Source organism: Dipodomys spectabilis, unplaced genomic scaffold (assembly GCF_019054845.1).
Source record: "Dipodomys spectabilis isolate Male_0828 unplaced genomic scaffold, ASM1905484v1 ptg000309l, whole genome shotgun sequence".
NCBI lineage: Eukaryota > Metazoa > Chordata > Mammalia > Rodentia > Heteromyidae > Dipodomys > Dipodomys spectabilis.
Window position 1 is genome coordinate 107,715 of NW_024870986.1, and position 7,172 is coordinate 114,886.

The following is a 7,172-nucleotide window of genomic DNA, read 5'->3' on the forward strand; positions in this document are numbered from 1 at the left end:
CATTGGCTCCACAGATCTAACACAGTTGGATAAATAAGTACTTGAAAAAGCCGTCTCCTTTGGACTTAGCTATTAATACTTGAAAGTTTGATCAAATTCTAAGTGAAAAAGACTTAAAATAGTCATTGACAAAAAAATTGCAAATGTGAGCAATCAACTGTACAACAGGTTTTTTTCAACTATTCACAGAATTTTAGGGAAATAAGATTAATAGCATTTTTAGGAACAATAAGGTTTCCTTGTTACAAATAGGCACCTAAGCATATAAGCCTGTATAAATATTTCATCATTAACTACTAAAATTTACAGGATACTACATTCTTCAGCAGCTTGTATACCAAAATTACAACAATACAGAGATTAACATGGCACTTGTACAAGGATGATATGAAAATTCGTGAAGTATTCAAAATTTTTCATTCTTCAGATGCAAGAAATGAAAAACAGCTATTAAAAAGTTGATTACAAAATTACAAGTGTAACAATACACCTAATTCATATAATTAAAAGTTACTTTGACATCAGTGTATTAAATTTTCACCTTAGAAAGGCCTTTACATAGCATAACCTTTACACAACTTTTGAAATTAGACAACATTGTTTTTTTATCCCAAAGAAATATAATACTAAAAGGACCTAGGGGAAAAAAAAGGAATCTTAAACTGTTTCTGTATGGAATGCAATCTGAAAGGACACATTAATGAAACTATATGTTATAAAACAATGTAGAATTCAATGTATTATATCTAGGAGAGAATAAAATAGATTATGGACACTATGCAAACATAGAATATAGAATATTTTAAAATATACTTTTTCAGACAAACACCGGAAATATCTTTAGTTTCTATACTACTCATTTCAACAGATAAGTTAAAATTACTTCCGATCAACAAAATCACAAACTCTGCATAAATCATTATAGATGTATACAAAAACTCTTGAATACATTTTGACATCAAAAGCAGACAATTCACTTTGAAGAACTCCACAGAATCCATGAATTGTTACTATAAGATATTGTTTTTATTTGGATTGTGAAAATATGTTGTATTGACAAAAAGGAATTAATGACATTTTTGAAATTTAAGAAAATTAACCGAATCATTAGGATTTAGGAGAACAATTTGTACAGCCTTCCACAACTTCAAAGAGGTAGTGATACATACTTATCCTTTTGGTAATATCAAATGCAGTTTCTTCCAAGTGGTTCTTCAGACCTGGTTTGACATATTGGTTCAACAGTTCCAGTGTATTTTTGCTATCTCAATTACCAGCAGCAAGATGCAAGGGGGTCAAAAAGCGTTTAATTTGGGCATTGGTATCTGCATCATGAAGAAGAAAGAAGCCACTCTGGTATTATTACACGTATATGCACTGTGCAGGGGTGTCCAGCCATCTACAGTTATTGCATGTGCCCCTTGAGCCACCAACTCACGGACAATGTCTAAGTGTCCACTGTAGGCTTCCCGATGAAGAGGGGTATACTCATTGTCATCCCTAGTATTCACATGAGTAGCCTTTTTGGAAAGTATTCTCTGCACTGTAGTAAGCTGGTTATTTTCAGCAGCCCAAAGAAGAAATTTGCTTGGATCCTTCTCCATTTTTTTCTTGCAATTTTTATCATTCCTCACATTTTCATCTTGTTCCTCATCTTCATTAGAATTGCCTAACCAGATACATTGAGTGCCAGTGGAAATGAGGTGTCCATGTATTTCCCTAATAGTTCATGTTGGTTGAACTGGTCAGAAATATCTGGTGAATTCTCTGCCTATGTTTTTTCACCATGATTTATTTTCTTTTTCCATTTTTACTATTCGAAATTATTCTAACTGGAGATTAGGAAATAAATGGAGAGCAGAGGAAAGATGTTCCTCCATATTCAAAGGTACAGACTGAAAATGAGGACCAGTGGTGTCCTCATGTGCAACTTATTCTAGGAATGAGAAAATGTGAAATAATGCCTCCTATATAAATGATTTGGGAAATGGCAGTGCAGAAAGTGAAATGATGCAACCCAAAATATAAAACAATATAAATTAGGATAATTATGGAGCAATCATATTATCTATGAGAGCCATGAAAGACAGAGATGAGCTATCCACAAAATCCATGCCTCTGATCAATTTATAGAACAAGCAGAAATTTTTTTTTAAAAAAAGATGGAAATAGAATTTATGTATTTACTTGAAATTAGTAAATACCTTTTTAATAGCCTAAATAAGAATCTAAATCCTTGATAGCCCTAGTAACAGATCTGACTGAAATCAGTTGAATCACACTTTTCCTGTACAATGAAGGAATAGGTACAGGCTAGGAAAGCAGCTAGAAAAGGCAGGCTGATTATATCTGTGAGAAAACTTTGTGGAAACTGGTATTGAGGATTACTTACTGGTGACCCACTTGCACTGGAAGCATGATTCTGACCTCTTGCTTGCTTATTCTGAACTATTGCTTTGATCATTATATTCTCCAAAAAGAAAAAGTCAGAATTGATAATAAAGGACTACTAATACAGTTTGACTTTTCATTAAGCATATTCAATCATCAAAATCACACGAAGACAATAGACAGGCCTATTTTTTTTAGATGAAAACAAGTGTCTTTTAAAAAACAAGGAATTTAAGTAGTCTTCCAAAGGACTTCCATTTTACTTACTGCATTATACATTTTTCCTAATGTTGAGTAACAATAAATAATGGATCTATTATAAAGCTCTTAAAGCTCGTCTGTTCAATACTGAGTTCTCTTACACTATATTATGGTATTTTTTTGTATGGTCTTAGGAAGAAATTTACTTTACTAACTTGAATTTGTGACAGGACAATATCATGACTGTACATCTTTCTTCTATACTCTCAGTTTTATATTATTATCTAAATATGTGCATTAAATAAGTATAGAGGAAAAAGTAGAAGCCACACTGGTGGATCATGGCTTTAATCCTAGCTAATCAGAAAGAAGAAATCTGAGAATTGTGGTTTGAAACCAGACCAAGAAAAAAGAGTCCATTAGATCTTGATTTGAAAGTAACCAGCAAAAGCTAGAAATGGAGCTATGGAGCTAGAAATGGAGCTATGGTACAAGCAGTGAATGCTAGCCTTGAGAAAACTAAAACAAAAAAATGACAAATTCTGAGACAGAGCCAGGCCCTGACTTCAAGCTCTAGTATTAGCATCAAACTAATTAATTAATTAATCAATTAAAAATAAATTAAGTGGTCACATGTGGAGAAAATGCTCAGGGATATCACCCAGGCTCTTATTTCAAAAACTACTATCTACCGAAAAAATCTATTTAAATAATACCTGTGTAAATAGAGTATTTTCATCACCCAAATGCACATCCATGCTCAGTTATTTTTGCAAGGTAACTCTGTTATGTCTGGAGTACCACATAACATTATCACTTAAGTAGAAAGCATTGAAACATGGGTTCACTGTATCTCTCTAATGGATTTTTCTCCCCACAAATACTCAAATCTTACAATTATTCCAATTCTTTGAAGTCATAGCTTTTTTCTTTAACATCCATAATATTAAAGTTTGAATATAGTGTCTTGTGTCTCCTAAATGGGTGTTCTTACCAGTTTGTCATGCCCCCAGCCCTAAATTATCCAGATTAATTTTCAGATAGAATCTGGCTTCCTACTTGTGTATGATCATGGGCTCAGTCCACTTGATGTTATTCTTCCTGGAATTTAGATTAACAGGTGTCTGGCATTGTGTACAGATCTTTATGTCCAGTCTGGGCTTTAACCACTATCCTCACAACAGTAGACTCCCATATAGTCAGGTTTTTCATAAGCTTACCATAGCTGATTTTTTAAATAAATCTTTGCATTTCCTGCAGGTTCTTGAGTACTGAATTAATTTGTGGTTTTTTTGGGTTCGTTTGTTTCATTTGAATATATGTATTCAGTGGTTCCTCATTTTTCATTTGGTTTCTTTCACTCAAGTTCTTACCTAAAGTGCTGAGAAACCAATTCTTCTTTCTCAAGATAGTCAAGCTGAACTTTATTTATTCCAAACCAATTTCAGTAATATTTAAACATCTTCATATCTAGGAATGGTACACAAATGCTTATCACTGAGAAGGGTCTTTTTATTTTCACAGCAGTCTTTGGCATTCACAGACTTATCATGAATTATACAAATATAATAAAACTCAGATGCTTGCCAGGAGGAGAAAAACCTATTACTAATTGTTTGACAGAGGCTTCCCTTCCCTTGAATGAAATACGCTGCTTGATGCAGGATTTCACAGAATCATATTGCTAGGGAGAGCCTAAAAAATCAGGTAACACTACAGAGTTGAGGGAGATTACTTGACCTCCTGAATAATTTACTTTTATGTCAAATAAAAGCAGGCTTCCAAAAAGAGAGTAGACTTTAGAGAAACATGATGAGTTGTATGTAAATAGGTGCTTAGCTGACTTTGTTGATTGGTGAACTAATACAGGGAAATAAAGTACAGCACGGTAAAAACTTAAAGAACTCTGCATTGAAATAATCATTTCTGTGTGTGTGTGCATGCACACATGTGCGTGTACACACACACGCATGTGCATTGCTCATGCATGCATTATTCATTGCTGAGGCTTGAGAGTGCCTAGACACTATCCCAAAGCTTCTGGTCAAGGAGAGTGGTCTACCACTTAAGCCACTACTCCACTTATGGTTTTTTGGAGATAATCACATGTATTGTCATGATTGGACTGGCTTTGAACAGTGGTCTTCAGATCTCAGCCTCCCGAGTAGCTAGCTAAGTTGATTCAGTCTCTGAGTAGCTTGTTAAAATGCTGCCTGTACTCTATGCTTCACTGCTGTTTTATACTTTTCCTGAGGTAATCACAAGTCTAAGTCATATATGTCTAATTGTTTAAAAATATTTACTGCTTGGCACCAGCGCTCCCAACTGTACTCTTAACTACTTAGGAGGCTTGAGAACAGAACCCAGGCCACATTTTAGTGGACTTCCTTAATCTATAACTGGGTGCATTGGATCATTTCCACCATCTTGCACTATCTAGAGACTAAAATTGGAAGGACTGCAGGATCAAGGCCAGCCATGGTAGATAGTGCAACTCTGATGCCTTTGATGATGGGAAGGCTAAAAGGACAGATCAGGTGCATGTTCTTGTGGAAAGGGAACCCCTACCCTAAAATTAACAACTGATATGATGCCTGCCTAGCAAGAACAATACACCAAGTTGAAATCTCCACCAAAATAAGTATATACCTTAACATCCAAAAGCATAGTAGCATCTGTTCTTTGCTCTAATATAATCTTTATCTGATTATCATATGATATGGCAGAATAGTTTCTTCGTTAAACTTATGATATATTTAAAAGGACCTAGAAAATTCTTCCTCTCTTCTTAAGTGCAAACGAATGGCAAATTGCCTCATTTCTTACATATTTGACTACCACTAAAAATTCGTCTAATGATTATTATAGTAATATATACTGATTTATTACTTTACTGTGTAACAGTTTTTAAACTTTTTGCTTCTCTGTTGAAGTTTAAGTATTTAAATTGTATCATCAAAATATATTCCTTGTGTACTTGGGGCAGTTCTTTACTAAGTTTTTAACCAATGGCTTCTAAGAATTTTTGTTATTGTTAAAATATTGTACAGAGGGGTTACAATTACATGGGCAAGACAATGAGTACATTTCTTATCAAGCATTGTTGCCTCCTCCTTTGTTTCCACTTCCCATCCGTCCCCATCCCCTCCTCTCCCCCGCAACCCAATCCTCCGCCCCTCCACAGCCAAAGTTGTAAAGTTTGTTTTTCGACATAACCTCTTGTACATCTCATTGTTGCAATGGGCCCACCTGTATCCCTATTTAAATTATTTGTTTTTTCCCTTCCCCTCCAAAAATTATACCAACAGCAAATACAGTGAAAGCAGGGGTTATACCGTGGGGGAGGGACATATAAAACAACAAAGAAATAATGTCATAAATATGTTGGAAATAATCACATGAAAGAAAAAAAATTTGAATACTTATCTTGAGGTTCATTTCATCTAACATGAACTTATCTGACCTTTCCTACTTGACTCAGACAAATACTAGTTATTGCAAATAAGGGAAACCATGGAACCTATGTTTCTTTGGGCCTGGCTTAATTAAGTCAATATAATTTTTTCAAGTGTTTCCATTTCCTAAAAAATGGGGCAATGTCATTTTTTCTGATGGAGGAAGAGCATTCCATCTAAGAATTCTTAATTGGTATATTCTTTGGTTTATTTTTAATTTCAATTTAATTTTATTGTCAAGGTAATTTACTTAGGGGTTACATTTTCATAAGTAAGATAATGAGTACATTCCTTATGGAAGGAACATTGTTATCCCCTCCATCGATTTTTTTGTACACTCATACAACTACTGATGCTTTTGCAATTGCTATTGATCAATGGGTACTTTTTCTTTCTTTGTTCATGCATTTTTATTATAAAATTGATATACAGAAGGTTTACATTTACTTGTCACCTAAAGAGTACACTTCATTTTATTTTCTAAATTTCAAATTTTGAACTTAATTACTTATTTTCTTTTGTTTCATTAGGGTAATTCTTTTTTCAGAGCTGTAGGATTAGTTAATTTAATTGCATGATTTTCACACATGTAAATTAATCAGACACATATATTTTGCTTTTAAAATATTTAACATGTGAATAGATAAAATTATTTTCTTAATTTTATATGGTTGGTGAATTTAAATAAATTTATTTTCTTATAGTTCTAAACATATTTTTCCAGGTAGCAAATACTAGCTGTATTTTCAAGAAACACATACTTTATTAAGAAAGGCTTCATTATCTGGTCACTTTTTGAAAATTTACTTTCTTGTACTTGAATTAAAAAAGTTTGAGCTGGGCATGGTGATTTGTGGCTTCATTTTCTAGCTATAGGAGGAACTGCAAATAGGTTTGTAATTCAGGAGAGCCTGGGAAACTATGAGAGCTTATTCTAAAAATATCCATAGTGAAATGATTAGAGATATAGCCATCAATAGCAAGATATGGAGCACGCACCTGGATATCATATTCTAAATCTTGAGTTAAAACACAAGTAACCTCAATCTTTTGTCAAAATAAAACGATACATGTTTCAAAATGTTTATTACTTAAAACATGTTTGCAAAGGTTCTCATGTGTTCT

General features: G+C 33.5%; 1 pseudogene; it reads left to right on the forward strand.

Moving 5' to 3' along the window:
• Positions 1-317: 317 nt before the first annotated feature.
• On the forward strand, positions 318-417 carry LOC122127740 (annotated as a pseudogene).
• The last annotated feature ends 6,755 nt before the right edge of the window (positions 418-7,172 follow it).